Here is a 21794-nt window from a genome sequence, read left to right as displayed (position 1 = left end):
ATGTGTGTTCGATTTACTAAAGTGACAAAACGATATTACGGCCCTATTTTGCGTTTGTCAACACGGGTTGCAAATTAGAAAAACCAATGGCCACAAGGTACACGGACCATCTTGCCTTCTTCTACGGAGACACAAAACTTTTTTTGCAAGTACACGAATCATTTTCTACAGAGACACAAATCTTTTTTGCAAGTTACAAATCGTTTTTACAGAGCTCGCTCTCCTGGCACTAATTTCACGCCATACATTTGGTAAGTAGTTCAAAATATCCATGGGCATGTATCTTCAATGCAACATTTAAAGATTATTCGGTTAGCACTCTCTTAACAGTATAAATTAATGGATAAGAGTCATAGTAAGTTGAATAGTTTTTTAATGTATATATGTATTCGGATATTTAATTAGACGACCAGTCATTAAACCTAGCCTTAGTTGGACAATGTGCAGCTAAATGGCAGGGAACTGCCGCGAAATCACTCAATATAGTTAGTGGTTTTCATTCGAAATGAAAACTGGCAGTAAATAATACACTCTAGAGTGAAAGATCCATATCTTTTTAATTTATGCGCTTAACTTTCCCAGCCAACATTTGAGATCTATCCAGTGTGTCCAGCTAATGTTTAGTTTAGCATGGCGAATACACCAACATTAAAAAACATGTTAAGTTGTGAACACTTGGTATGATGCTTACCGGCTGCAATTTAGCTGCACATTGTCCAACTAATGCTAGGTTTAATGACTGGTCGTCTAATTAAATATCCGTATACATATTTACATTAAAAAACTATTCAATTTACTACGACTCTTATCCATTAATTTATACTGTTAAGAGTGTGCTAACCGAATAATCTTTAAATGTTGCATTAAAGGTACATGCCCATGGATATTTTGAACTACTTACCAAATGACTCGTCATTGAAATCATCAGCACTCTAGTGTTGTTCTTATTCGCTGACGTTCTTTGTGTGATAGACAGACAAAAATGTCCAATGATACTAGACACAGAAATGGCTATATTTGATTGGCTTAGATGGTTTTGGGAGCATTGTTCCCGCCTTCTTCTACGGAGACACAAAACTTTTTTTTAGAAGTACAAGAATCTTTTTCTTCTACTGAGACACAAAACTTTTTTTTACAAGTACACAAATCATTTTCTTCTACGGAGACACAAAACTTTTTTTACAAGTACACAAATCTTTTTCTTCTACGGAGACACAAAACTTTTTTTTACAAGTACACGAATCTTTTTCTTCTACGGAGACACAAAACTTTTTTTTACAAGTACACAAAGTTGCAAGTTACAAATCTTTTTTGCAAGTACACAAATCTTGCCTTCTTCTACGGAGACACAAAACTTTTTTTTGCAAGTACACGAATCATTTTCTACAGAGACAAATCTTTTTTGAAAGTTACAAATCGTTTTTACAGAGCTCGCTCTCCTGGCACTAATTTCACGCCATACAGGGCGGGGGTGCCCGTTGGACGTTTTGTGGCTGACACGGAATCCTGAAAGAACCGGTGAGATATTCTTTTGGTCGCTGTGTGATTTGAGTTGTCTAAATGTGTGTTGTTTAGACTATTGTCAATAATTCGGTTAAATTAGTAATCGGGCAGAGACCGGAGGAGAGCTGTGTCCTGTACGTGCAAGTCATACAAATTGGGAGAACGTTGGAACGTTGGTCCCGTTACGTTAGAGTCGTACAAAAAGCATGCAGGAAATGTGCTGACGCGCGCATAAAGGGTAATAATTCACACGTGATATCGTGCTGTGTGTCTTTAAGGCCCTGGGAAATTGGGTCAGGAAGTGTATTGATTTCTAAGTCCCAAGAGTAAAATGGTAAAAATTATACTTTAGAGGATTGGTAAAGATTAAATTGGTAAAGATTAAATTGGTAAAGATAAAGAGAAATTGGTAACCAGCTGAGAGTGTTTTAGAAAAAAAAACAAAAGGAGGCCTGATCTATGACATTTCAAAATTAGTAAATGCGCGTGTTCATTTTTTGTTTTAATTGCAAGTTATGTTTTTTGAGGTTAAAAGAAGTATGAGTAACTAATGGTGTATACTATTCAAGCTATATACAAGTTACAAAAATCAAAATTTTAATTATTTTTCGGTTTGAATATTTGTAATTTATGATTGTGCAGTTGGGGTATATTTTCATTGAAAGTTGTGAAGTCGGAATTTAATTGTTTTTAGAAAAGAAAAGGGGTAATTGTGTCTTTATTTTCCGTCGTTGGTTATTGTTGGTTTATGGATTGTAATTCTAAAATTAATGGTCTAGAGGCAGAATTGACCTGTCCAAACAACGATTACATGAAACAAAAGTATGGTAACAATAGTTCATTGCAAATGCAAATATGGATTGATACATGTGGATTTTCGAGTGTGGGGTCGTTTTGTTTTAAGGACCTTATCGAATTGCGAAATAAGTTTAAGTGGAGAAAAGAATGGATTTTAGCCTGATTGGAGAGCTTTTCTGATTGGATGGAGGCAGGTAGAGTTAGAGATAAAGAAATATTAGGACAGAATAGTGTGGGGAATTTTTCATCTATTTCCCCACAGATTCACGATTGAGATTTTCTGGCTGTTACGCAAACAAATTTCGCCGTGGTTCATCCGCAGCCAGGGGTTTTGCGGCAGGATGCGCAGGCGCATGAGGTTTTGCGGGAATGCGAGAACAGAATACGAACAGGTCAGACATTTGCCATTTCTCTATGACTCAGATGTCTTCTGACAGCCGGTTATATCTAGAAAAAGTCAAGAAAGTAGGATCCTGGAATTTGTTTATAGATTTGCTTTGGATTCCCGCAAAGATTGCGGCTTGTGCTTTGACTTGCAATTGCCTATACTTATTATTTTGCGTTTCAAAGAAGGAGAGGTTAAAGTCCTCTCCGGTACAAAGGGTTTGAGTCCCTGTTGTGTTGAATAAAAAATGTTGTGGGCTAGGTTGGTCAAAGCTAATGCAGAGCGTGTTGACATGCTGTTGAATAACATGTAGGCCAACACGAATTGCTAGGTATGGTCAATCCAAAATGCGTGCTTTAATTGTGGTAATTTGAGCAAAATGTACGTGAATGTCCGGAGATGTGTCATCACTGTTGAAAGTTTTCTGGAAATCGGGGGCGAACTCTCGCAAATCAGAGGGGTTCGTGACCGGAAGTTGAGTTCCGAACTGGTGACGTACAGTGTTTATCGGTTATGACACTGTTGGTAGAGGAGAGACGATTGACTTGTTATATTGTTTTACAACTTTGTGTTAACCGTTACATATTTTAATAAATTTCAATTCGACCTCTTATTTCAGCTGAAGCTACAATCCGCCTGGGATTTTGTATTTGGACCAATATTGACACTCTTCACATAATATCAGAAACACTTTAGAAGATTATGATGCTAAATAATGCTAAGTGAAGGTGTAAAGTGTATGTGTCGGAACAAGTTTTAAATACAGAGCACAGGAAAAGGGTCTTAGTACAGTATGCCCATTCAGACCCCTCCAAAGCTTTAAAGGGGTGATTAACAGTTTTTTGGGGGTATTTCACACTGTTCCTCAACCCTTGTGCTGCCTTCGGGTCACATGACCCAAAGGTTCATAACGAACCATCGTTGTGTTTACCCAATTTTACCCAATACAAAAACTAATAAAAATAATTTTCTTTCAACCTTTGCAATGTGGGGGGTCTGAGACAGCCATACGGTTAAAAGAGATTGCTAAAGTTGTCGCAATACGACGGTGGGTCACAACGACTGATGGGTCAGAATAACCCGAAGATAACACAAGGTTTAAGGTCTCCGAATAGGGTATGTAACATTGGTTGGGCTGAAAATGGCCTGGGTGCTGTTCTATGCCCCCTTATACATCCAGTGAAATCTTCCTGGGAAAAAACGCTAGTTTTTCTCCTTTTATGGTATGCTCATGAATATATAGATGAGACTGATTGGTTGCTCTACAACGAGTGAAGCTGCGGAGAAAAGACCCAACACGGCCAACACTCACTGAAACATGAACGTGGAGACTTGAAATAAAAACGTACAAATAAATATTGTGTCTACACAAGGCTGTTTTCAACAGATTGACTAGATATCATTTGAAATTATTACGTTAGTTGTTTCCACTTCTGTTGTCAAAGCAAACAGTGTCGACTTAAGTGGGTAACGTTAGCACTACAGCTTAGCAAACAAACTATCTAAACTGGTGAGGTGTTCTGGGCACGTCCCACTGGGAAGAGGCCCCGGGGAAGACCCAGGACACGCTGGAGGGAGTATGTCTCTCGGCTGGCCTGGGAACGCCTCGGGGTCCCCCAGGAAGAGCTGGTGGAAGTGGCCAGGGAGAGGGAAGTCTGGGCCTCCCTGCTTAGGTTGCTGCCCCCGCGACCCGACCCCCGGACAAGCGGCAGATAACAAACAAACTATCGTGATTCAACTCAGCTTCAGTTAGCTCTAGCTATCTTGCTGAAAAATAGATCCGGACAAACATGCATCTTGAATTGTAGATTTACATGACAACACAGGTTATTTATTTGAATGACACACAGTCAGGAACATGAAATAACGTTAGCCCCATTGCCAGTAAACTAAATCATCACACATTCTACCGATGCTAGATACAGGCACGATACGTTAGCATTGCTAATAACTTAGCGACAACATCATACTACAGCTTGTGGCTGTGATGAACATAAGGTCGTTACAGCTTGTCCCAGGTTTTCAAAACTGTCCTCATGAAATGGTCAGAGCAAATTAATACTTCAGCGTCGTACTTATGGATATTCCCATAGATAAACATCAGCCATTCCTGTCTAGAGTCTTGTTCTTTGGGAAGATGGTGAAAAGTGTCAGGATTCCTGGTACAGCCTGGAACACTGCATTTACGGCGCTCCATTTTCAATATCTCGAAAACGTATAAACTTTCTTTTTTGTAATTCCTGTGGAAGTACAGAGCAGCGCGCAGCTAGCTAAAAAAGTGTCGGAGATCTACGCGACCTCCGTTTATGTTCCTGGACCAGAAAACCAGAGGGCAGGTCAATTGAATTTTTGGGGCGTGACAACATTTTCAAAATAGTAGAAGTGAAATTTTGATAGGAAAGAGGTTTCAATGGACTTTGAGGTTCACTGTATGTCTATTTTACACACCAAACTATCAAAATGAAGTGGTAGGGAATGAAAAGAGGTTCATGGGTATATGTGAAAGTGAATTCAAATAGTAAATTAATAGCCTTGATTTTTTTTTTTTTATATTAAAGTAAAGTATTATAAACTTAATATTTAATCATTTGTATTTCAGTTCCAGTGAATTTAGTACACTTAGTATCATAATGCAGTCAGTGAACAGTCAGATAAACCATTTCAAAATCAAATACAAGAAAATATTAGAACGACATTGTGACAACCTAATGGAAACAAGCTAGAGAGGCAAACAAAATTATAGTAATAAAAGGAACATATTTTGACAAAGCTTGCTACGTGAAGTACCTGTTTTGTTTGATGCCGGCTCATACATTTCCGATCTGAATGCCATGAAAACGCTTAAACCAATGACAATCGATTTAAAGAGCCAAAGTTACACGAACTCTGTTCATTTGGGTACGTCATTTCCTGAATTTCTATCCGGTGGTGTGCCAAGAACCCAGAGCCATATAAAAAGAGAGTTGCGACACTTCCATAGACTTCCATTAGGTGTGTTCGACTTCATGCAGCGCCGGCGGCTTCAGCCGGCTGCCTTGAAGCTGAGAATGCCATTGGCTGCTTCAAATCAGCCGGGCTGCATGAAGTCGAACGCACCTAATGTTATCGGTTTAAAGGGGCCTGAGGAGGGTGCGCTGCAATTGGCCCATTCTCCAAGAACCAGGACCACGTAGAAGAACAATAGATCAGACAAAATATCAATATAAGTTCTTTGACATTTTTCCTAAATTCGCAAGACAGTTCCGCTTCAGCATTATTTCCGCATTCCATGCAGACTGGGTTATAGCTTGCGACCCGAGCCAGATAAACAGGCCGCCTAGCAAAAGGACCGAACACTCCACTATGTATTTATTAGGGCATTTGGGGACAAACAACACCTGTATGTTGCCAGTCAAAACTAAACTATCTTGCATAACACAGCTAGCACAACAATGAAGTATATGCAAGGAAGTATGTTAATCCCAGCTAACCCCTTAACCAATTGGATGTGCTTAGCTTATGTTGTCATTAGTATCTGGCAGTTTTCAGAAAAAAAATTGGTGATTGGATGGCGAAGATATTAAGGCAGAAACCATGAGAATGTGGTTTTCCATATTTGAATGGTCTGAATGGAAAGGGTTATGGTACTTGAGTATTTTTTTCTGGCTTCTACAGGATATAGAAGAAATAACAAGAGCAAGTGAAACATATGATACGTAAAATGAAAGAATAGAAAGTAGTTTTGGTAGCGCAGATCATTCCCTTGATAGCCTACGCCTTTAAGAATCTTTGTTAATTGATACAGGTCCTCAGTAGCTGCTTGCTTCAGACGTCCAGGTTGTCCCACGCCGATGCACTGGTCACATTTTGGTCAGAAATACAGATGTAGAAAGATATAATTTAAAGACCGGTATGTTACAATTTAATTCTTAATATAATTTCATGTTCCTGATAAGACTTTGTTGGCCCCACCAAACCTACTGAAAGAAAAGATGAAATAGCTAAGATGAATACAAGGAGAAAGTGTACTTAAAAAAAAATATATATTGATGTGACAGGTTCTATGGTCGTCTTCGGTTGCCAGGACTCTGGCCACTCCTCTCCACTGAAAATAAAGTAAAACATGTAAATGTGCTGAAGTCATTTTTCACGTGACCTACGTAGGCTCAGAAGAAAAAACAGAAAGATTTTATTTTTATTTTATTTTTTTTACTTTTTTGTACTTTACAGTTCAGTGTAATTGTTTGCCGAGATAATTAAATGCTAGTGTGATAATAAATGACAATTTCCCCTGTCCAGCATGTTTTAGATGTTTCCTGGCTCCAACACACCTGATTCAAATGCAGGTTCGTTATCAGGCTTATACAGAGCTGGATGACGAACCATTCAATTGAATCAAGTGTGGAGAAGGGAAATAAATGTTTGCAGTTGACGTATTCAGGACAGGGAATTGGTTGAAATGAACCCGTTGAAATTAACTAATGACTCGAATAACTTCCCATAACTTATATCAAGGATTATATCAAGCATCACGCACAAGGCCGGACTTACCATTGGGCTTGACTGGGCTCCAGCCCATGGGCCCCGCCCTGTAGGGGGTCCCGCCCTGTAGGGGGCCCCGCCCTGTAGGGGGCCCCGCCCTGTAGGAGGCCCCGCCCGTTTACATTTACGCGCAGTGGAGGACTGAGCTATTTATTAGCCAGAAAGTTAAGTTATGCTAGCAAGATTCATAGGCAATAACATTGTGTATGGTTGACAAACAGTAAATATAATTTGACAATATGTTGGACAAGAAGACCAGCTAGCTAAACAGCCATGTCATTGTCCCCAAATCAATATGAAGATTTTCACGAACAAGGTATCGGACATATACTACTAGTACTAAGCTACAGTATGGCCGCAGCCTGAGTACTGTAGCGAGTTGAATAGCAAATGGATGTGAGATGATCGTATCAAAGTTGACATATTCTCCAAACAGTAATTATAATTTGACCGTATGTTTAACAAAAATAATAGCCAGCTATCCAGCCATGTCATTGTCCCCAAATCAAATCAAGATTTTTTACAAACAAAATAATCGGCATGTCGTGTTGGCCGCAGCCTGTCTGAATTGACTAGCGAGGTGAATAGCGAATGGGATGTGAGATTAGCGGTTACGTGACACTGACACAGTAAAGTCAGAAAGGTAACATTTTCCAAATAGGTTAAAAAGAAATATTGAAGTCACTCATTGCTGTAATTACATGTTAGCTTGTTAAAGTCTTTCAAAATTGTAAACGGAGGCTTTAACTGCATCCCTGTTGTTATGGTTAGCTAGTTATTTCAGACACTTTGTACAGGCTCATACCAAAGAGTATAGTTCTTTGCTCATACTATGTAGCCAGCGCAATCATTTAGAATTGCTGGAACTACTTAGTAGGTGTACATTATCATCTGATAATGGACACCCCTGCAGCCAATCAGAATAGAGTATTCACCCAGACATTCACCAGATATAATGACTTAAAATATTTGTCATTGAATCGTTCATTCAGGAGATTCGTTCAAAAATGCTGATTCGTCCATGAAACAAATGAAGTATTTCAGTGAGTAATTGAATCATTCATTCAAACCACGTTTTTTTTATAATTAAGATTATTTTAACATTTTAAATAGACTTAAATAGACTAGCAAGTAACATAACTAATTGTATTTTGTTTAGTTGTTTGTTCAGAGTTGTGATCTCTATTGTATTCTCAATTTATCCAGAACATACATAGCTTGTGTATGTATCATTTTGTTCTATTTAAAGTAATGTATAGAAGGTAGGGCCCGAAAATCCTAAGTCCTGCCCTGATCACGCATGATACAAAGAATGATCTAAAATGAGTAGGCTACATACCACACTGGGCAAGGCTGCCAGTCCATTAAAATCTCCGATATGCCCTGAGGAGGTCATTCTTTTTTATTTAATTTGAAGAATAATCGTGAGTTTCATGTTTGTACTGTGTATGACTGTCATAAAGTTAATACATTATATCTAGGAATCTAAAACTTGCTATTGATTACTGAATGTGAAACAGCCAACGTGTGCTTTTCAGAATCTAGAATTGGATGTTAATTTTGTATACAGCTTTCCTTATCCTCATATCCTTGTCTTTCTTTTGCCTATACAACCTTTCTGACTCTCTCCCTGATCACACTCCTGATGGGGAAAACTTTCAGGCTTGTGTGATACAAGCACTCTGAAAATATAAAGACATGTTCAAATTGGGCTGGTAGACGTCTCGACCCTGGGAGCGGGGGTCAGGCTGGTGGACATCTCGACCCTGGGTGCTGGGGTCAGGATGGTAGACGTCTCAACCCTGGGAGCGGGGGGTCAGCCTGGTCGACACCTCCTGGGGGTTGACAGGGACCAGTGTCAGGGTGAACACTTGTCCCTGTTCAGGATGTCCACAAAGGTCTGAGGTGGGAGGACTCTGTGTGCCCAGTGAATCATCAGTCCACCCTAAACATAAAGAACAAGCAATAGTTTTGGTCACTGAGAACATTACCCAGTAATTATGTTAATAACCTCTCTGCAGTTGTAATTGTTCACCTCATCTTTTTTGTAACTTATTTCAAGGTGAAATGTAACTAAACTTACTTACATACTCGAGCACACATGGGAGCTTTACACAAAACATTTAAAGTGATCGGCCTGCATTGTTCCCCTGATATCAGGGGAACAATGCAACATCAACTGCTGTTGGTTCACTGATTATTAGTTTAATTAAAATAGGTTTTACCTTCACACAAGACTGCATATACCTCCTTTATATTGCTCATGCAGTCCTAAGAGCATTCATTGAGGCTCGAACGCAGGGTTAAATCTTAACATTTGAAAGGCTTCTTGTGGCCTTTGGCAAGGAGGAGAGTGGGTTTGTACCCTACAGCCTGGAGTTTCTCGATCTGAAATGACAACAGTATGATACTGTGAGAAGCATTTGAGGGAATTACAAAGCAGAGTCTCCCAGCAGTCAGTTTTTTATGGTTTTGCTTCACTTTCGTAAATCATAGATTGGGGTGGGGCTTCAGTCATCTACAGTAGGTTGACATTCGCTGCACATACAAATATCTCACCATTAAGGTACATTTTAAGTAGGAATTTCTTGTTTGGTACATCCAGACATAACTACATATATTATGAAATACAGCAAATATTAATATCTTGAACCTTCTTAGAAAGCCAACTTACCAATAAAATGGCATTGTTGTGTAAGGCCGCAACTTTGTGGTTCATATTAAAATCAGCTGTCCACACTTCTCTTCAGGAATCAAATTTTGACAGGCTTTTTTGTAATATCTTTTTGCAGGTTGCTGCTTCTTACAGCAGACACATTTTTTGTTGTTGTAAGTTTTGCAAAAATGGCAGCTCTTTTTTTACAGATCCTCCTGCCATTTAAAATACTCAAAACTGACAGAGTCAGAGAGCGAGAGAATGAGAGAGAGAAAGGTAGAGTGGGAGAGAGAAATAGAGCAATAGAGTAAGATAGAAAGATGTGGTTCTTAAAAGAGCCTTTGGGTTGGTTTGGTAACAAACAGGTAGTAGGTTGTGGAGAAGGGCAAATGGTGAGAAAGAGAGAAATAGAGTAAGATTGAAAGATGTGGTTCTTAAAAGGGCCTTTGAGTTGGTAACAAACAGGTAGTAGGTTGTGGATAAGGGCAAATGGTGGGTTCAATGGAGCTGCAACAGAAGGTTAAAAAAGAAGTGCACATGAGCATATAGAAGTATAGAAAACATTGATGTTCTTAGTCTAACCAGCCCATCTGAAATTATGTCAACTATTCTGCCTGATATTACAGCCTACTGGTGCTCATCTTGGTAAATTTCGAGAAATCTGACACTAGACGCATTTACTAGCTCAGCTAGCTGAGCCCGCTCAAATCTGGCGTGCTCTCGTTGTCCAGGTCTCGTTCCATTATGAATGACATATTTGACATCTTCTATTTTTCCTCAGTTATTGCTTAAGTCTTTTCTTGGTTATAAATAGGAAGATCGTTTGAATACGGTGGTAGTGGATACGTAAAAGCACGGATCATTTGTTAAGTAGTAGGCTTTAATAGGTTAGGCTATTATTCTAATAAATGTAATATATTTTTTGTAATATTTTTATTTTTATATTGTAAATTATGGCAACTTTATATTTCATTGTATATTTTATTTTAATTCTAAGCATTGCTAGTCTATGTACCTTTAGTATAGTTAGATCTCATATTTATTTTTAATTTTTTTTGTAATTCAAGTTTTTATTTAGGCGTTGGTGTTTGACATTACAACATTATACATTGTACATTGTGAGACATTTCTTATTCTGCACATTGCATGTAACATTGGTGACATAGCAGAACAAAAATGAGATAAAAATACAGTCCAAATAAAACCATTTGTGTAAGGGACATGTTGATAGAGACATAACTAGGAATAATATTCGTATAGCAATTTTGATGTTGGGTACACTCAGAGGAAGGTGTTCAAACTGTATGCTCATCAGGAAGTGTATGCTCATCAGTTAGTGTAATGTACATTTACATGTATTCATTTAGCAGACGCTTTTATCCAAAGCGACTTCCAAGAGAGAGCTTTACAAAGTGCATAGGTCACTGATCATAACAACAAGATAGCCAAAAAACATCGCGAGTAGCCAAAACATGAAGCACACATTGTGAACAACCAAAGTAAGTGCCAAAGGGAAGAACCATAAGAGCATGTAGTTAAACAAGTTACAATTAAACAACATGAACCGCTATAAGTGCAAGTGTACCTGTGGAAAAAAAGCAAGCAACAGTAATAAAAACAATATATCACAGCGAGAACAAAAATTTAAAACAGTTACCACTAACCACAAGAGCAACAAGTCTCTAAGCAGGAGTCATTGTGATCCTTGAGAAAACTAACATCGGGTCAAGCGAACCATTCCTAAGTAACGTTGTACTCCCAGAACAAGTGCGTCTTGAGCCTTTTCTTGAAGGTGGAGAGACAGTCAGTATCTCTGATGGAGGTGGGGAGTTTATTCCACCACTGGGGGGACAGACAGGAGAAGAGCTTGTGTTGGGACCGGGCGGTCTTGAGCGGTGGGACCACCAGGCGGTTGTCTGAAGAAGACCGTAGGTGACGGGTGGGGGTGTAAGGCTGCAGGAGAGACTTGATGTAGACGGGTGCAGTCCCGTTCACTGCTCGGAAGGTCAATACCAGGGTCTTGAATCTGATACGGGCCATGATAGGTAGCCAGTGGAGAGAGACGAGGAGCGGGGTAACATGGGAGCGTCTGAGCCCAGAACGAGACCCAAATTGGTATTCTGTTCCTATTTCTATTGTCCACCCTGTTGAGCATAAGTTCGTATGAAGCTGTGTTTATCATAACGTTTACCCACTCTTTTATTTCAGGAGGTTTGGGTGTTTTCCACAGTTTCAGTATAGTCCTGGCAGCTGTTATAATCCATGCCATGATTACAGAAAACACTGCACTTGATACGTTACGTATTCGGCTTCTGTCCCCTAATAGCCATAATCTGGGAGATACAGGTATGTCACTTCCCAGCCAGTTACTCAAATTGTCCACCACTATTTTCCAGAATGGTTGAATGACAGGGCACTCCCAGATGCAGTGCAGCAGAGTACCTATGTCTTTCTGACATTTCCAGCACAAATTATTGTTTAATATACCTGCTCTGTTAAGTCTTTGTGGTGTCCAATAAAACCTGTGTGTTATCTTGTATTGTGTAAATTTCCCTTTAGCTTCCCGAATGCATTTCCCATTGTTAGATATAATTCTCAGCCATTCCTCATCATCCATCAGACATCCCAGGTCTTTCTCCCACAGTATTTTCAGGTTCTGACAGAAATCACTGAGCAGTTGGTTGGTGGTTCTATAAAATATAGCGGCTCGGTGACACTCCACAGGTAGCGTGAGATATTCTGTAATGTGGTTTCCATCCTTTTATTGAATCCTGGACTTAAGACAGTCCCTGATCTGCAGATATTTCCAAAAATGTTCCTTTCCCTTAAGATTATATTTTCTTTTTAAATCATAGAATGACATGAACACCCCCTCCTCATATAAATCGGTAATATGACATATTCCATTAAGGTGCCATTCCTTCCAATATACCGATGCCTTTCCAATGCGGATCATGGGGTTATGCCACAGAGAAGAGTACATTTGTTTGCAGTGTAATAATTTGTGCATTTTATGTATTTTGGTCCAGATAAGACATAATAGGATTCAACACATTGTGAAGACTGGGATAATCTATCAATAGGAGTGAAAGGGGATGACAGCAGTAGTCCACTCTAGCTGGTTGTCTTTGTTCCAGTGTTTGGCTAATTTGGCCATTTCAAAGGAGACAAAGTATAGTCTCGGGTCTGGCAGTCCCAAGCCCCCTCTGTCCCTAGGAGAGCACATTTTGCTGAGTTTGATTCTTGGTCTTTTCCTGTCCCATAAGAATTGTCTAATTATTGTATCATACCGTTTAAAGATTTGAGGATATATAGTTATTGGCAACATCATAAGCACATAATTAAACTGCGGTGCAACCACCATTTTTACCACATTAATCTTCCCCCATAATGTAAGCCTGAGTTTCCCCCATTTATCCAAATTAGTTTTGATTTTTTGCAGCAACGGTTCTAAATTTAATGTAGGCATTTCCTCCACTTCGCTGCTTAGTTTGATTCCCAAGTATTTCATCCCTTTTGATACCCATTTAAAGCCAAAATTTGTCAGAAAACTTGAGTTGCATAATCCAGATATAGGCATAGCTTCCGATTTTGTCCAATTAATTTGGTATCCTGATAATCTGGAGTAAGATTGTATTGCGTTCATCAGGTGTGGTATCGAATTTGATGGGTCTTTTATCAGCATCAGAATATTGTCTGCATATAATAATAACTTATGCTCTCTTCCTCCTCCTTCCACCCCCTTAATAGCTACATTAGCTCTGATGGCAATAGCCAACGGTTCCAATACAATATTAAATAGTAATGGCGACAAGGGACAGCCCTGTCGAGTAGCTCTGGTGAGGTTAAAAGGAGGTGAGATTACACCGTTTGTTATCACCGCTGCTTTAGGGTTTTTATATATAGTTCTAATCCATTTAATAAAAGTTGTTCCAAATCCAAACTGTGACAAGGCTGCAAATAAAAAGTCCCATTGAACTCGGTCGAATGCCTTCTCAGCATCCAGCGAGAGGGCAACGACTGGGTCTTTTCCTGTCCGATTCAGCCAGATTAGGTGTAGTAATCTTCTCATGTTGTCGGTGGAAGACCTATTTTTCATGAATCCGACTTGGTCAGTGTGTATAATGTTCGGCAGAGCCTTCTCCAGGCGTGTAGCCAGGATTTTAGTTAGGATCTTGCAATCCACATTGATCAGACTTAGAGGCCGGTAGTTAGCAGGGTTTGTGGTATCTCTGTCCTTTTTAGGTATCACTGATATTAGGGCTTCATTAAATGTCGGGGGGAGGGTACCTACTTTAAAGGCTTCATTGAACATCTCTTGCAATATTGGTTCCAAGATATCTATATACAGCTTATAAAATTCCACAGGAAGCCCGTCGACGCCAGGCGACTTCACTGATCTCATGCATGAAACTGCATTCCTGATTTCATTGGGTTATGGGGCCGTCTAAGAACTCCACCTGTTCAGGTGCCAATCTAGGCAGATCAGTATTAGAGAAAAAATCTGTCAATTCTTCTGGTTTGGGATTGATGTCTGATGTATATAGCTCTTTGTAGTACTGCTGAAAGACCTCATTTATTTCCTTTGTCGAAGAGACTATTTTATCGCCTTTCTTGATTGCTGGTATTACACTATAGGAATTTTGTGGTTTTAGTTGTCTAGCAAGCAACTTACCTGTCTTCTCTCCCCCTTCATAGAAATTTGTCCCCAGTCTAAATAATGCATATTCCACTTTTTTTATTATAACTTTCTTGTAATTGAAACTTAAGCTTATATGTATCTTGATATAATTTATCTGAGAATTTCTTTGATAGTTCTATTTCCTGATGTTAAATTTCAGATTCAAATTCATTTATTCTCTTCATATCCTCTTTTTTCTTTTTAGACGAATGTGCTATCATTTCCCCCCTTTAGTACGCTTTGGATGCTTCCCATTCCATCGCTCTTGTGCTTGCACTGCCAGCATTAACTAAAAAAAAAAATACAAGGTCGTCCTTCAACGATATACTGAAGGATTCATCCTTTAGTAACGACGTGTTCATTCTCCATCTACCTTTTTTCTCAGTGTCAGCATTTATGTCAATACTAAGCTCCACTGCAGCATGATCAGAGAGAGCCATTGCGTTAATTTTACAATCAACGACTTGTTTTATTAAAGTTTTTGATATAAAAAACATATCAATCCTGGAATATGATTGGTGGCAGTGCGAATAAAAGGTATATTCCCTGTCACTGTGATTTATCAGGCGCCATATGTCCACCAATCCCATATCCTCACCTAGCATATGAATTGCAGCTCTGTCCTTAGACATTATTGGGCCACCAAGTTTGTTCCTGTCCAAAAGGGGATCTGAAACTTGATTAAAGTCTCCTGCTAGTATTATCTGGCCCTCCATTTCACCCAGTGTCTTATTTACTTCATGAAAAAAATTAGGGTCTCCCTTTGTTTGGTGCGTAAATGTTGCACAGTGTCATCGTAATCCCATTTATCAGTGCCTGTACGCAAACCATTCTGCCTTCATCATCTTTAACCTCTTTAAGTAAAATAAAGTTCAAGTTTTTGTTCACCAGTATAATAACCCCGTTCCGTTTGCTAGAGAAAGAGCTATGAAAAACATGCCCGACCCAACCCCGTTTCAGTTTGGCTGCTTCTTCATTTACAAAGTGTTTCCTGTATGAAAGCGATATCAGCCTTATTATGTTTCAAATAAGTTAGTACCTTCCCTCGTTTTGCAGGATTCCCACCAGCTTACGCATGTGACATAATATTTTAAGTATAAAAGAAAAAGTTTCTTGTGAAATTCTGTTTAAATCAATATCGGCTATGTCTCTTATTAGTGCTTCACATAATCTCAACATCTCACTGCTAGTTTTGTCCGTCATCACCAAAAACAACTCTGTACAAACCCGCTCGTGAACTGCGGTATAAGCTTTAACACTGTTGTACAAAGAAAATAAAAAACACAAAAGGCTAAACTTAAACAAGCCCCACAAAACATTATCTGGGGCCCTTGGCTTTTCTCCGGCCATACTAATACAAAAGAAAAATGAAAAAAGAAAGACAAATAACGGACGTTTTGGTCCGTGGGGTATTACACCTCCAGCCAATCACTCTCTGGCTTTTCGCTCAGGCGATACAGGTTCAAACCCAAACCCCCACCAATGCATGTTACACATTGTCCACTTTTAAATCAATCTGGAATCAATATGGAACGTCGACAGGGTCAAAGGTACTCGTAATTTAAACGCGTATTTTTGATTGGACACCCGTTTAGGAAGCGCCTGCAGCTGTTTCATAAGCGGCTGCACCCGTAAATGTGCAGGCGAAAGTTACACATGAATGTACGCGTTAGTTAACGCTTGCAGGCGTTAAATTAGCGTGTGTATTAAAGAATATATTGTGTTTATTAAAGTTATGCATTGTGCTTATTAAAGTTCTGTCTTATGAACTTAGAAGTGTGCTCAGGCTTAAACATTGTGTCTCACACAGGGCGGGGGGAGTCATGGGTGCGGGCGGAGAAAGAGGAACAATCCAGACGAGTTTCGACCACAGAGTGTGGGGAAAAGGCTGTATTTTGTGTCTCCATCTCTTCATTTTCAGAAACATCCTTGAAGCCGGTTGGAGATGGCACCCGAGCAGGTGGGACGCGTAGGCAAGAACAACTCCCTGTTGTGCAGGAGAACAAGCTCAACCCTCTTCTTGTGTTTTTGTTTTACTGCACTGTATAATATATGCTGGGGCAGGGACAGATAGCCACAAGGAAAACGTAGACAACCCCAGAGCTCATTAAAGCTGATATTATCGGACCTCTGCGACTCCAGACCACTCTTTCTAGAACACAGACTTGTGTCATTGAATACCATCATTACATATTTGAATACATTACATTACATTTAGCAGACGCTCTTATCCAGAGCAAATTACAGTAAGTACAGGGACATTCCCCCGAGGCAAGTAGGGTGAAGTGCTTTGCCCAAGGACACAACGTCAGTTGGCATGACCGGGAATCGAACTGGCAACCTTCGGATTACTAGCCCGATTCCCTCACCGCTCAGCCACCTGACTCCCTGGAATAGACTCAAAGAATTTCAGTCCTTCAGTATATTTACACATGCAATTGCAGGAGTTAAATAAACGCGTGCATATTTACACGTGCAATTGCAGGCGTTAAATAGTTTCGACCACAGAGTGTGGGGAAAAGGCTGTATTTTGTGTCTCCATCTCTTCATTTTCAGAAACATCCTTGAAGCCGGTTGGAGATGGCACCCGAGCAGGTGGGACGCGTAGGCAAGAACAACTCCCTGTTGTGCAGGAGAACAAGCTCAACCCTCTTCTTGTGTTTTTGTTTTATAATATATGCTGGGGCAGGGACAGATAGCACGTGCAATTGCAGGAGTTAAATAAACGTGTGTATATTTACACGTGCAATTGCAGGCGTTAAATAAACGCGTGAACGCCACATGCAAATAACTGCCCACAATTTCCCTAGCTCCCCCTGCAGTTAGCTGGGCTAGTGTGATTTGATTCTTCCCTGTATTTTCAAGTACCAGCTCCTCCCCACTGTAGAAGCGGAATATTTCAAAACAAGTTTAGCCCAGCACACAGAAGTTTGAAGGATGAGAAGATGGCAAGAAGGAACTTCCCAAGACAGTGTAAGCAGACACTAAATGACTGCACTCAGCTTTTGCTGTCGGATAACCCTGGACACGACAACCTTCAGTCCACGTTGACAAGGTACAGTTTTTTTTTTTTCATTATTTGTGACTAGACTTAATCTTCACCGGCTAGGCTAACAGGGGTTTAACTTGGTCACTGGCTGTACGGATAGCTTTTGTTTGTTTGTTTTTTAGCAATGGATTGCTACTGTGATACTTCTGCATTGCTAGCTAGCCAGTAACTGACTAGTCTAGACTGTTGGATAAAGACTAGGTATTTGCGTTTCGTTTTTATCCGTGAAAGCTGTCATGTTAAGGCAGGAAAGGCCTGGTCGTAAAGGCCCCGTCACACCATAACGTTCTGGTCAACGTTCCATGACGTTAGAGGAAACGTTGGTAATCGTCCATGGTCGCTGGTATAGCGCTGGTATAGCGCCAGAAGAGCGTTGTGTGGACGCTGGTAATCGTTGGTGATCGTCTGAGAACGCTGGTCCAAAAAAAAAGAGTTTTAAACATGCACAAAAGTTCTCATGGAGACCAGCGTTCTTCAACGTTTAATTTTAAACGCTGAATAACGTTTATGGACGTTTGACTAACGTTGCACGTGTTTGGCTATCGTTAGTCAGTCGTTACCCTAGCGTTACTTGGTTGTTATTCACCGTTTGCGAAAGCAAACGTTGTTTTCATCGTTTGCTTTCGTCACACGTCGTTGCGACCCAGTGACACGTCGTCACACGCTAACAGTTTTCAGGCGTGTCTTACTTGGTCGCTGTTACATGCTCCTCATGCGTCAGTCCCACGCTAGTCATGCGTTATAATCACACGTTAGTCAAACGCCAGATGTGTCCACCTCGCCCTAGAACGCTCGAAATTGAACGATTATAACTTTCAGAGAACGTTAATCAGAACGTTATGGTGTGACGGAGCCTTAATGCACAACCAGGTGGGAACCATTTCAGTGGGGGTGGGTGCTCACAGCTCAGATAGTCCTTTGAGTTGTTTCACACATCGTTCACTTGCTGCCCATTGCATTTTCCCTTGTTCAGTATTTTTTGCTGCCCTTGCTCAGTATTTGTTGTTAAATTGCAGTGTTATGTTTTTTGTGATTTCAGGTGGAGGATAGTCATTATGTGTATCTGCCTTGAATCAACAGAGACTGTGGCAGACTTCTGCAACCAGTGGAACCACCATGGTTTAAGGACTGAGAGGCACCAGTCCCTTCTGCAGATTTTCATTAGGACTTGCCTTGCACCACAAATGCTACCTAACACTGCAATGCAGGACCTCTTTGCTGCCATGCCCACAGGAGTTGAAGGGGCAGACAGCACTGTACCCAGAGGTACGGGTGAGAGGTTCAGGACAGGGCCGTTCAGGACGGGGCGGCTCAGGATTTTTGCAAAAGATCATTCAAAAAAACATCACATTTAAAAGCAAACCTTAACACAGTGAACACCATAATGTCATTGAAAGTAGTTACTGATTGAATACATCTAGTAGAGATGCAAGACACTGAGAACTTATGTCCCTCTGAGTGATGAGGTTAAAATGATGTGACATTAAATTTTTATTCAGTTTTTTTGTCTAACCTTCCACCTCCAGCAACCAATCTCTCCAAAAAGAATTTCAACATAAAAAGAGAAGTCAAGTCTTTGGCTAATAGAGGTTTCTCCATGTGGATAAAAACCTCTCTGAAGAGGGTTGGGTGTCTGGTTGAATTCTGGAGGAGATTAAGACATTACAGACCCTCTTTGAATCAATAACACATACAAATAAAATGTCATACAATTTATCGACCCAGATTGACTAAACACAGTTCGTTTTATCCTCACATGTATAAAAACTCACTGCTCAACAGCATCCCTGAGCCTGCTTTTCAAGTAGACTTCTGTGGCAAAGTCCACCAAGGCATCCCTCTCCTCCAAGGTCCACTTATCGGACTGAACCCAACATGGAGAGTTCCTCTGAGGCCTCCAGCACCGCTTCCTGGGCCTCGTCCACAGTTTGTGCTAATTGTACGTAATTGAAATGAATGAATGAGCAACGGTACACTGTAAATCAATAACCTTGGAAAGATGTATCAATAACGAAACTTGGCTTCTCTTTTTATGCCGGAACTCTCCCATGCTGGCAGCAATAAAAGAGAGCAGTGGAAAGTAGGACCATCTGTTTTTGTAGAGATATTTGTAATTTACACCTTCTGATTCACATTCTGTTGTGACATTTTTTGTTTGTAATAGAGGATGATAAATTTGTATTTTATTTTGTCTTTGTCTTGTAGGTTTTTGGCAGATGCATGCATTCAAAGTAATGAGATTTGAGTATAAAACCTCTTGATCTAGTGTGATACTTTTAACACCAAGTTATTCCTCTATTGATTCAATCCCACAAATAGTTTGGATGTCTTCTGAAATGCCGTGAAATGTAGTAAAAAAAAAAAAATCTGCAGAAAAATGCAGTCAGAGGCAGAAGTATGACACTTAATTGAATGTATATATATATATATATACTGTGTGATAGAAATGCAGAGTCTACGCCTATATTATGTAATGTTTCTGTGGTTATCAAGAATTATCAATAGTATGTGACAGGATGTGACGAAGGGAAGGCTCAAGGAGTTCCTTCTTGCCATCTTCTCTTCCTTCTGACTGTGCTGGACTAAACTTGTTTTGAAATCTTCCGCTACTACTAGGGGAGGACAAACCCGTTTGAGCGTTTTTCCTGATATACGTTTTAATAGTTATTCCTGGGGAAATTATGGAATTAAATTACATATTAACCATACTGAAATACGTTTGCACAATAATATCAACAATATTTTCTCAATAGACTGTAGTAGTACTTCAGTGGGGAGGATCCATGGTACTTGAAAATACAGGGAGGAATCCAATCACACAAGCCCAGCTAACTGCAGGAGGAGCTAGGAAAATTGTGGGCAGTGATTTGCATGTGGCGTTCACTGGTTTATTTAACGCCTGCAATTGCACGTGTAAATATACAGGCGTTTATTTAACGCCTGCAATTGCACGTGTAAATATACAGGCGTTTATCTAACGCCTGCAAGCGTTAACTAACGCGTACATTCATGTGTAACTTTCACCTGCACATTTACGGCTGCAGCCGCTTATGAAACAGCTGCAGGCGCTTCCTAAACGGGTGTCCAATCAAAAATACGCGTTTAAATTACGAGTACCTTTGACCCTGTCGGCGTTCCATAGTATGTGAGCTTATCCCATGTCCATGTGTGTACGTGCTGATCTGGAGTTGGTTTGGTAGGATTTGGGAATAAATAATTTCATTTAAAATATGGATTTTTATTTAAAGATATTCATGTAATTTGCATGCAAAATAGGTCTCCCCGAACCAGCGGACAAGAAATTCAACCAAAGAGACAAAATATGAATCTTACAATAGTTAAAATTAACAGTCAACCGTAACCAAGTTTCTAAGCCAATATTAAGCAAAATACTAATAATAACAATAATGGCAATAAAATATCAAGTATTATTAATAATGAAAAATTATATATATATCCAAGTCATAACTCTAAGAATTAATTAATTATTTAAGTGTAAGATCAACGGATAAGTCTTGAGACCCTTCTTGAAGGATCCAAAACTATCACATGAACGCACAACACTAGGCAACTCATATCATAGAATGCACGCATATTTTAAGGGAATATGTCTGACCAATACAGGTGGGTGTGGGCCGCCTGGGCCAAAACTGCCAGGGCTGATTTTTTGTCCCAGCCCTGCAGACAAGTGAGTCCCCCTTCGTTCTTTGGTGAGCAGTTTCACGAGCCCTTACCAGGCGTCATGGAGCCGAGTAGCTAAATACTTGTTTAGCAGTATTAGTGTTGTTAGCTACTGTATCCCTGCCTGTGTTTGTGCTGTTGCTCAGCAAGTATCCTGTCGTGGTGTAAGAGGACTGATCGACAAGCGCATCATACATTTAAGTCATTTAGCTAAGACTTGCATGTACAGTACGTAATGTCACATTAAATAATGTATTTAAACTCAAGTTTGTGTTGTGTGTCGCTGTATATTAGTTGTAAAAATTTCAGTAAAAAAACAGACCCATCTGCAACCGATGCAAGCACACCACACAATTTCCCCAGAAACAATTTCACAACAATTTCTCCAGAAATTGTACCCTCTCTAGTTCCATTAATAATTGCATTGCAGGTCGATTTAAGGAGTGCCCCTACATTTTCTGCTTGTGCTCCTAAAATTTTCAGTCAGGGACTACTGCTACCCCCACTCCCCGTTGCAAGT

At 39.9% G+C, this 21794-nt stretch overlaps 1 long non-coding RNA gene across 1 annotated transcript; it reads left to right on the top strand.

Annotated features, from left to right (window-relative positions):
• Positions 1-1228: 1228 nt before the first annotated feature.
• On the top strand, positions 1229-20515 carry LOC136942605 (uncharacterized). The gene is made up of 3 exons (XR_010876613.1): positions 1229-1518; positions 16355-17599; positions 18633-20515. It is a non-coding gene; the product is annotated as an uncharacterized lncRNA (long non-coding RNA).
• Positions 20516-21794: the final 1279 nt, after the last annotated feature.

Source organism: Osmerus mordax, chromosome 4, assembly GCF_038355195.1.
Source record: "Osmerus mordax isolate fOsmMor3 chromosome 4, fOsmMor3.pri, whole genome shotgun sequence".
NCBI classification, from domain to species: Eukaryota; Metazoa; Chordata; class Actinopteri; order Osmeriformes; family Osmeridae; genus Osmerus; species Osmerus mordax.
The sequence above is the reverse complement of the archived record's forward strand: the minus strand, read 5'-3'. Positions and strand labels throughout refer to the sequence as shown.